The sequence below is a fragment of the Ostrea edulis genome, chromosome 4 (assembly GCF_947568905.1).
Source record: "Ostrea edulis chromosome 4, xbOstEdul1.1, whole genome shotgun sequence".
NCBI lineage: Eukaryota > Metazoa > Mollusca > Bivalvia > Ostreida > Ostreidae > Ostrea > Ostrea edulis.
The window spans coordinates 44,434,359-44,446,303 of record NC_079167.1 but is presented as its reverse complement, the minus strand read 5'-3'; positions in this window follow the sequence as shown (position 1 = coordinate 44,446,303).

The following is an 11,945-nucleotide window of genomic DNA, read 5'->3' as shown; positions in this document are numbered from 1 at the left end:
ATTTCTATATGATACAGGATTTATGAGAGTAATCGCTGTTCTATATCTTCACTTTTCAATATCCCAACAACTGCAATCTGCAACAAAATACCTGCAATGTTAAGAATGAGTTCAGAATCTGCTACAAATTACCTTTAATGCTTAACATGGGTTTAGATACTACCACACAATGTAAAATACGGGCTCATATCAAAACTTCTCTAGCTACCTAATGAAGAAGTGTCAGTCGTGCAATTATCGTCAAAGTTAATCGTTTTCATTACACCCGTCTCTATGCGCGATATTTGTCTTCTCCAGAAGCAAAGGGAATTTTTAAAGTAACCATGAAACTACGAGCTCAGGGTGATAAAGTTCATTCATAAACTAAAGTGGATGTTCCATACCCTGTTAGCTTTCATTGTATTACACAACAAATAATGAATATTCATAAGTAAGGTGTATCCATAATAGAACATGTCTAAAAGCAGAGATAGAAACTTAAATACTGATTTAAATTTTCAATCTAGAGGATATTACCGAGGTTCTTGATCTAGTTGAATACCTAGTGACTTTATCATTTAGAAATATTTGTAAACACGGAAGGTTTGTACGTGCTTTAGTTGTTCTTAAGCTTGACATGAAATTTTTGCCGTTCATTGTGTTGATAACAGGCAACGCTTTGCAAACAAATTGAAAACTGGTCTGCACACCACAATGGGTTATCAACACAACACAGTAGGTATTAAATGTAACATCAAATGTTTACATTTTCAATGTGTTTGCCTTTGATCTCTCTACAAATTGCAATCATGAATGCGTTGCAGTTGTAAACAGTACATGTATGAATACAGATAAATATAGCTCGTCTATTTTACCGGTTAGAAATTCCAAAAGAAACGAAAGTATAATGTAAATATAAGAAATAGACTTAATTTTTGAAAAATTATGAAGGCATGAAGTTCAACGCTTCACGCCGGCATCTCTCGAAGATGAAATTCATCTATCAACTATCTACACTAAAGTTGCATGTGCTTTTTGAAAGTATCATTGTAACATTCCATTCCCTAGAACTTTCTGTGTTGTCAGTCATTTAAAACATAAATTTCATTTTTGAAAAATCCAGTGCGAATCAAGGTTAGAATACGTCCTCAGTACCCCTTGTTTGTCGTAAGAAGCGACTAAATGGGGCGGTCCTTTGGATGAGACCGCAAGAACCGAGGCCCCGTGTCACAGCAGGTGTGGCACGATAACGATCCTTCCCTTTTCAAAGGCCGTAAGCACCGAGCTTTGTCCTAAATTTTGCAGCCATTCACTGGCAATAGTGACGTCTCCATATGAGTGAAAGATTCTTGAGAGGGACGTTAAACAATATGCAATCAATCAATCATCTTTGGGAATACACGTGGTCATCAGCTGCAGCGCATTACACCAGTATACTCCATGCAGCGCTTAAGGTTCTTGTCGTCATGTACATTGTATTTTCAAATTGAAACTTATTTTTCATATTTACATTTGACTTTGATTTCTTTCAGAATATTCCTAGTCATTAAATTAGTCGTACTATATTTTTCAAGATTCATACGCACATCGTTCACATTCATGAGGAAATAGGATATCGAAGGTAAAACATTAGGAATGTGAATATTGTAATAGCCATGGACAAGCTTTGGATGTCAGTCTAATGCTATTGTCTCATAATACATACATTTCATAACAAAATCATTACGGAAAGTAAAGTTTGTCTACACCACCTAAACAATAAGTAATCCACGTTGTACCGACAGTCTTTTAAACATCAAAATATTTTAAAAATATGTATAAGGCAAGATATTTACATTTGTTGTTCGGCTTATCATACACATTACTTGCTATCTAACGATTTTTTACAGGCGGAAGTTTGACGACATATTCAAAATGGGTGCATCACTAATTTCTAAACTTACCGCTGGAATTTGCATTATAGAAGTTTTCCTAACATATGGTAACTTTGTGAATAATATCGTCAAAAGGTCATTTGGTATTTGTTATAGCATTAATGAATGTTCGTTATCTTCACTTATTTCATCATTATAAAGTAAGTGAAAGTACGTTATTCATGACCGTGTGACTTGGTGGTAATTTGTTTTTCGGTGGTGACAGAAAATCACACACAGATGACAATAGGTCATTAAGTGAAAGTACGTTATTGATGACCGTATGTCGTGCAGTGTTATTAGTATTTTTCAGTTGTTGCAGAAAATAACACTCAGATGACTTGGCTTGAGGCTAGGGACATTTGTGACAGTAAAGGAACATTCTGGACAAATAGACGCATGGAGACACACTCCTCATGGATCTATATCGAAGGTTTAAAACTTCAAAGTTTCCAATCAAATTGGGAATTACTAAGAAGTAATTGTTTTGAAAAATGCATTTTAATTAAATCGTTTTATGATTAAAGTTTCATTAGATGTATTCATTTGGACTCTGTAGGATGCACCGATACTTCCTCTCTGGAGACTAACAGCGACACTGGAAGACAGATAGCCTCGGTATGGGAATGTGATAACCTGTGTAGCCACACCGAATCATTCGGAATACAGGTAAATTATCGCTGTCACTTCTCTTTCTATATCTCCTTGATCCAATGTCAGGCCAATATGGAAACTTATACGTAAGTTTTTTCGTATCACAATGTATTTAGAATTGATCTTATGTTAAACGTATGCAAGCCTCCTGAGGGCCCTTGATATGTGAATAAACATATTTATATACCCCTCCCCAGTGGGTATTTTATCCCAGGGAAGAAGGCGACTAAATGGGGCGGTCTTTCGGATGAGACCGCAAAACCCGAGGTCCCGTGTCACAGCAGGTGTGGCACGATAAAGATCCCTCCCTGCTCAGAGGCCATAAACGCCGAGCATAGGCTTAAATTTTGCAGCCCTTCACCTGCAATGGTGACGTCTCCATATGAGTGAAAAATTCTCGAATGGGATGTTAAACAATATACAATAAATTAATCTCTATACAGAAAAGAATCTACCAAAGGCATACATAATGATATTTGAAGGGTTTTCTATGCACAAACACTTACCCTTTATCTTTGTTAACTTAAGATTATCAGAAGTATATATTTTTTTACATTAATATTCATTTCAATCATAAGGTGTATGACCCCATGAAGCCAAGTGTCCGATTCACTTACTCTCATTTCCCCCTTGGCAGATTTCTAAGCCTTCAAGATATTGCGTTTTCACTTTCCAAGACATACAATCAAATCGCGTCCTACATTCAGTTTGGTTTGAGTAATGGCGGTCCCCATGTTCAGCCCGTGTTGTGGTCTTTGCCATGGTATTTTGTCTAAAATACAAAGACGAACAATATTTGGAGATTGATTGATTAATTGAATATTGTTTAACGTCCCTCTCGAGATTTTTTCACTCATATGGAGACGTCACCACTGCCAGTTAAGGGCTGCAAAATTTAGGCCTATGCTCGGCGCTTACGGCCTTTGGTCAGGGAGGGATCTTTATCGTGCCACACCTGCTGTGACACGGGACCTCGGTTTTTGAGGTCTCATCCGAAAGAAAGTTTTCAGGTTTACGATCAACTTCATAAGGTACTCAATCAATGGACCATAAAGGACGGTATATGCTAGAATAAACTGATCAAACTCAGCAAAATTGATAACGATATCAAAACAAAAGTAGAAACACTGAAATCTGAAAGACATGCATTGATACGTAATTTATGCCTTAAACACAAAGGTGACATAGGTGTACAGCAAGTATTCACACATAAATTTAAAAAACCCCATTATATTGTTATCATTTGTCAGCTCCATTTTGTAAACATACACGAGTAACAGGAATAATAATAAAGCGTTATCTCATTAGTTAGAATTTGTTTTCATCAAGAATGATAACTCACTCGATCCGTTAGATGACAGGTCAGTCGCAACTAAATCCACCAAGGTGGAGATGAGAGTAAGTAAATCGGGCACTTGGCTTGAGAAGATGGTATGGTCCGTACATATCAAAAGAACAAATCTTACATTTTAATGACCCACAATCGCTACAAGGGATCATAAAGTAAAGTTCCGTGGCTTGCATCATAAATGCATGCATATTGGATTTTTTTTTACTTTGGAAAATAGTTTCTGTCCGAAGAAAATATCAGTTCTTTAAAGTTTATTCGAATCTGTAAAGTTTGCAAAATTTATCTTATTATCATATAATTTTTAAATAAAAGTAAACATTAACGAATTACATAAGAGGTACTGATGATGTCATCTTGAATATTTATTTTCATCCACATAACACGAACATATTCCTCGATCTACACCATGCTTTACATGTAGCTATCCAAAAAGTACAAGACCAAAGGTGGTTTAGGCATCGTATCATCCGAGAAAATATCAGTAATCACATGTAGTTATTTTAATAGGTTTAGATATATCATTTATTGCATTTAGATCCATCGACGTTTTATCTATCAACAACAATAATTTCATTCATATGTCGATTCGATATAGCCCAGTGAACTACAGGCGCTTGGGGCATGGATCATGAAAGGGGGTGGGGGTTGGAATGATCATGATCCATGCATGCCCTAAATGCCTGTGCAGTGAACTCGAAATAAAAGACACCACAGAGTTTACCTTAATTTATTTGTTACCTGCATATGGTGTTTACGTCTTAGTTGATTTAATTCGCGAGGGCATGTTCTACGTATGCTCTTTAACTCGAGGCATGTTACTGACAAATCAATTGATGTTACAGGGGTTTTAACAGTCTCGTTTAAAGTCAGCATTTCGCAAATTCTAGGGTCGTTATAACCATCTAGTTTGCCAATACAATTTATCATTGGGTCTAATGCTGTCTGACGTGTTTCATACCGATTGTTCGATTGTTAGACTTCTTGGCACACTGATTTTGACTAGGTATTGCTCCGTTCACCTGATCAAGATATAGGTGGGTGTGACCGGTCGAAAGGGGATGCTTATTCCTCCTAAGCACCCGATCCCACGCCTTGTATATTCAGGGGTCCGCGTTTGCTCAACTCTCTATTTTGTATTGCTTGTAGGAGTTATGAGATTGGTCACTGTTCGTTATCTTCGCCTTTCGTGATACTTGTTAATCAATCATTTCCTTTTTGGAATTTCTTTTCAGAATTCTACTTGTTTCTGCCTCAAAACCAACAAAACTGATATCCCTCAAGAGAACATGTGCACAGCGCAATGTAATAATTGTACAGACGCCTTTCCAGTACAGTGTTGCACGCACCTTGTTACAGTGTTTAGAAAAAGCTTCATATTCCAGGTATTGCAGGTAAGCTTGATAAAAGGTAAACATAATGAATTCAATTCATTGTTGTGACGTCACCGCTTTTCAAAGTCCATTCTCTGATATATTTTACTGAAAACTGTCCAATAAGTTGAAATATTGTCCATTTGAAAGTAAAACTGTCCATTATTATCATAGATATTGCACATTTCGTTTTACAGAATGACCAATCACATGAAAAGATCTCGAAGTTTAATTTTGATAAAGTTCCAAATTGTTGAAATCCAGTTGAATTGTTTTTAGTACAGATTGGCACCTAGACTTATTTTTGTTACACAAGTATATATGGTGTCCGGATAGGGTCGTTTGCGAAAGGTGTCACGAAACGTGTCGTCGTACTAACACATTTTAATTTTACACTGTCGCGTTATCACATAACATGTCCATTTTCTACCAGAGGGCACGTTACGCAAGCTTCACTTACACCTTTGTCAACGCTTATAATCACGTGACAATATAATCACATGATATAAACAACCATTCTCGTTTCCTTTCCCTATAAATGTTCTGGCAACAGATGATACATCAGGCTCTTTTCATAGCCCACTGGCACTTTGATAAGTACATTTTTACCATTTAGCTGTTTGCCTCTTATTCTATTGTATTTTTAAGAACCTTTCTTACTAGTGATTCCATGTTTACATTAAATCTCCACCACGTAATTGGCCTACATTCATACGCATATTGGTTTTGTTACATGTACTATTGAAAGAATTATATTTGTTGGTGCTGTTGGTGTCATTGTTGTCTATATGAATTTTTTCGTCCAGTCCTCCAGAGAGAGAGAGAGAGAGAGAGAGAGAGAGATATATATATATATATATATATATATATATATGTCCAAGAATAAATCATTTCGCCTTTTGTTGTAGGGTCATTCTTTTGATCATGGGGTTGTTAGGTCTTATGCACCGCAGATTTGTTAGTGACATCAGATTGTATTAGATTACGCCTGTTAGCTCTCATTTCAGAATTTTCATTTTTGGGGAGGCATGTCAGAGGGTCACTTGTAATCTACATACACAATTTCAGCCTAATAGGTAGATATATGAGTGCGGACAGACAGACAAACAAACCATGTGAAAATGATGTAACCCCCCTATACATGTAAGAGGGGGTACAATAAAATAGCTTCTGTGTAATCTCTCCTTAAAACGTCCATAAAATATTGGTGGGCAACGATTTAGGAAGGGCGACGATTTGGGGTGTACAATAGTACATCCCAAATCGTCACCCCTTATGCTAGTACAATCTTGGATGCCGGGTGACGATTTGGGGTGGTGGGGTGTAACACACGAAACAGTGGGTAGAGAATGAAAACTCGTCGCGCGAACGCACAAATTTACACAAAGAAATTAATCAGCGCGTATTATGAGATCATGGGTTAGAACATTTTAAAGCACTATCCACAAACGGTTTAGTTTTGAATGTACAGTTTGTTGAAATACTTGTTTTTATCACGTTGTTGTTGGTTTAAATGTTGCAACCATTTTTTCATTGTTGTACATTTGATAAAGTATCTAAAAATACATATGTTGCAACCTTTATTATTGTTGTACAATTACTAAGAGTAATTCTTTATGATTTTAAAAAATCAACGACAAGATAAATTCGTTATGGAGATTGCTAGAGAGATAGTTCAAGAAATATTCGCTTACGCTTATATATGATCTTATAATACGCGCTGATTAATTTCTTTGTGTAAATTCGTGTTCGCGCGACGACGTGTTGTCATTCTCGACCCAGCAATATTACTTCCGTATTATCGCTGTGAGTGTCTACATAACTAATATTATTTTATTACTATTGTTGATAACCGTAACGTATGAATGATGCAAGCAAAGAAGCACGTGGTCACTGACAAGACCTGTGTAAACCATCCTTGTAATGTCTTACGTAATCTGACACAGACTTAAATAAAAAGATTTTCTGATCAAAGTTTGCCTATCATTTGTATTTTAATGGCAGCATTTTAAAGATATCTTCAACATATCTCTATTAATTAATATTAACAACACGTTGACACTTTAATTTGTGGACAATTCATGGAAATGTTAATGTTTTCTTGTAATATATATATATATATATATATATATATATATATATATAAAGCACAAACAAACAATTATAACACCCAACCTTACGTTTACCCCTAGGATCTAAACGATACATGTGAAAATCAATTAATTAATATATAAAGCACTAAATAATCACAACTAGGTACTGAAAATTTTCGCCCCAGCCCGGGGTCGAACCAGCGACGTACGGCACCCACCGCCTAGCAAGATTGTCATCGAGAGATCCACTCTCCTTATAAAATTTCTTAAACACTGAATGACCAAGCGACTGTGTGGGATTGCATCAGTGTGTATAAGTAGCGCTTTAGGAGCATAACAAAGCTTCCTTTTTAGGGAAGTCGTTGTGGCCGAGTGGACTTACGCACTGGTTTGACAATCTTGCTAGGCGGTGGGTGCCGTACGTCGCTGATTCGACCCCGGGCTGGGGCGAAAATTTTCAGTACCTAGTTGTGATTATTTAGTGCTTTATATATATATATATATATATATATATATGGTAACTGTCCTATTTAAAAACTTGAAGATAACTTACAATGATATATGAAAGACATTCATCTTTTTCATTCTAATGTTTATGGGTTACCACAGAAACCCTCCTAAGTTTTCTAATCGGAAATGACAAACCTTTATCCAATTCTATGAAATGGATACTGTATCCAGGAATGATTTAAATTACCTTTTTAATTTTGATGTCGGAATTATGAAGATATGTTTAAAAGACTATCGAAAGTCAATAAACTCATACGAATTGTTTATTTCTTGAAGGAGACTTAGGAACTGGTCAGTGTTTAGCGCGCGTGTGTGAGAATAATCAAGATTACATACCATTCCCGTGTTCATCTAAATCCATTAGATGTATCTGCGGAAATGGAGGTAAAATTAAATCTATGACTAATAAGCTTTGTGAAAGTTAACCCTAATAACAAGAATTCTATAAAAATGTTTTCTAAATACTTATTTTGATTTGTTTTCATTTTCGTGAACAGTTATTCTTCAATACACTGGGGACTATGCTTTGAGGCTTGTAAAGGGAATGGAAACTTTGTACTGACAAAGCAAGACAGGCTTTGTAAAGGATCTACTACCACACCATCATGGTTACCTGTCCGAGAACTACGCTTTGGTACAGTAATTTGATTTCATGAAGTAGAATCCTCATTAAATTTATAGTCGGTGTACTGCCATTCATATTACTTACATAAGTATATCGTGTATGGGTGAAACATAATTCGCTAAATACAGTCAATCAATTGATTAATGGCCTGATAGTCTGAGTTGTTTTCGTCTGTCTGTCCGTCTGTTTGGGTAGAGGAGGACACCGATACATTTAGATGTCAAGGTTACATCACTTGGAAAAGCATTTGACTGGGACCTGGTGAACTTTGTCATAGTTTTCTAGTTGTACTTCCATGTTTGTATTTTAATCATGATTTATCGTGCACGTGACTGTTGTATAAATACCACAATATATGTATTATCAATACAGATACCCTCAGTAATATTCTGTTGAGAATATAAGTAAATGGAGTTAAGGAAACACGCACGAAAATCTAATGAAAATAAAAATTCTATCATATCTGTTTACCATAATTTTCCTTTGCAGACAAAAATACTGAACTATGCTATAGCTGTATCAACAATACACTCAACTGGCAGTACAAAGAAATGTGACCACAATTACACAGTTCTCTGTAGAAAGGTATGGATGCATTTTGACAATTTTGTAATTGTCACAATTTCTGACCCATTCTTGTAATAGTCACAGTTTCTGATTCATTCTTGTAATAATCACAATTTCTGATTCATTCTTGTAATAATCACAATTTCTGATTCATTCTTGTAATAGTCACAATTTCTTATTCATTCTTATAATAGCTACATTTTCTTATTCATTCTTGTAATAATCACAATTTCTGATTCATTCTTGTAATAGTCACAATTTTTTATCATTCTTGTAATAGTCACAATTTCTTATTCATTCTTGTAATAATCACAATTTCTTATTCATTCTTGTAATAATCACAATTTCTTATTCATCCTTGTAATAGTCACAATTTCTGATTCATTCTTGTAATAGTCACAATTTTTGAATAATTCTTGTAATAATCGCAATTTCTAATCCATTCTTGTAATAGTCACAATTTCTTATTCATTCTTATATTAGCCACAATTTCTGATTCGTTCTTGTAATAATCACAATTTCTGATTCATTCTTGTAATAGTGACAATTTTTTATCATTCTTGTAATAGTCACAATTTCTTATTCATTCTTGTAATAATCACAATTTCTGATTCATTCTTGTAACAGTCAAAATTTCTGATTCATTCTTGTAATAGTCACAATTTCTGATTCATTCTTGTAATAATCACAATTTCTGACTCATTCTTGTAATATTCACAATTTTTTATCATTCTTGTAATAATCACAATTTCTTATTCATTCTTGTAATAGTCACAATTTCTGATTCATTCTTGTAATAGTGACAATTTTTTCTCATTCTTGTAATAGTCACAGTTTCTGATTCATTCTTGTAATAGTTACAATTTCTGATTCATTCTTGTAATAGTGACAATTTTTTATCATTCTTGTAATAGTCACAATTACTGAATCATTCTTGTAATAATCACAATTTCTGATTCATTCTTGTAATAATCACAATTTCTGATTCATTCTTGTAATAATCACAATTTCTGATTCATTCTTGTAATATTCACAATTTTTTTTATCATTCTTGTAATAGTCACAATATCTGATTTCTTTTTGTAATAATCACAATTTCTTATTCATTCTTGTAATAATCACAATTTCTAAATCATTCTTGTAATAATCAAAATTTCTTATTCATTCTTGTAATACTAACAATTTCTGATTCATTCTTGTAATAGTCACAATTTCTGATTCATTCTTGTAATAATCACAATTTTTTATCATTTTTGTAATAATAACAATTTCTGAATTATTCTTGTAATAGTCACAATTTCTCATTCATGTAATAATCACAATTACTGATTCATTCTTGTAATAATTACTATTTCTTATTATTCTTGTAATAGGCACAGTGTCTGATTCATTCTTATAAAAACCACAATTTCTGATTCATTCTTATAATAATCACAATTTTTTATTCATTCTTGTAATAATAACAATTTCTGATTCATTCTTGTAATAGTGACAATTTCTGATTCATTCTTGTAATAATCACGATTTCTGATTCATTTTTGTAATAGTCACAATTTTTTACTCATTCTTGTAATAGTCACAATTTCTGATTCATTCTTGTAATCATCACAATTTCTAATTCATTCTTGTAATAATCACAATATCTTATTAATAGTCACAGTTTCTGATTCATTCTTGTAATCATCACAATTTCTGATTCATTCTTGTAATCATCACAATTTCTGATTCATTCTTGTAATAATCACAATTTCTGATTCATTCTTGTTATAGTCACAATTTCCTATTCATTATTGCAATAGTCACAGTTTCTGATTCATTCTTGTAATAATCACAATTTCTGATTCATTCCTGTAATATATACGTCTACAGTATCTTTTAAAAAACTCTGGCATCATCCCCCTTATATTAACATTTTAATTGCATTTTAATGATAAATCTGCCTAATATGTGTTCATACACAGAGATTAGTTGAAAATTTGTGAGACATAAACCTTCAGTTTCAGTTAGTAAGAATATTGTAACGAGATAGCTATCTATAACTATCTCACTTCTCACACCGGTGTAATAGTAACACGACAGTCAGGATTCTGCTCCTTTCAATGTCATATACCGTGATTTCATAGAGGAACAAAACATTATTTCTAGTTCATGAATTTATTGAGTCTGCATTAAAAATAATTCTAATTACATTCTATGACAAATAATTGACAATAATTAATCCAGGCTTTTTAACCACCCCTACGTACAACAAAGTCAGATTATGAAATAATCAGAATATGTGACTTGTAAATTTATATACAATTGAAATAATTTATACTCTGTACTTTAAGAATTCCCTCAATTTAGTCTAATCTAAATTATTTGAGATATATGACTAATAAAACGTAAAAGTAAGTTTTGAACGGCGATTTTAAAAGTTTGACCCGGAAGTATGAAGTTAAATCCCATAATGCACCATACATAGCAGAACCAATCTCTACCCAGAGTTATCGTTCCTGCTTCGCTCCACTAATACCGGTACCTCTGTCAACGTCTAAAAGTATATCAAAATGTACTAAAACTGACTTTGCATATCAAACTGTAGTGCCAATACATAAGCAAAACGAACACTTGTCTGAAAATTTTAAAAGCAGAAGATGGTAAATGTGAGACACCTGAGCGAATTAAAAGGTTTTATATAAATATTCATCCATTCAGTAATACTAGAATAATCATGGAATTCGTTGTTTTTATGAACCTATTTTAAGATTTAAAGCTTAAAACTAAAACTTGTAAAATTATAATTTATGATGCAATAGATAAAAGTAAGTTTTGCCAAGAATTTTGACATTTAGACGTTGACAGAGGTGTTGTAGCGTAGCGTAATACGCCTTCTGGTGAGAG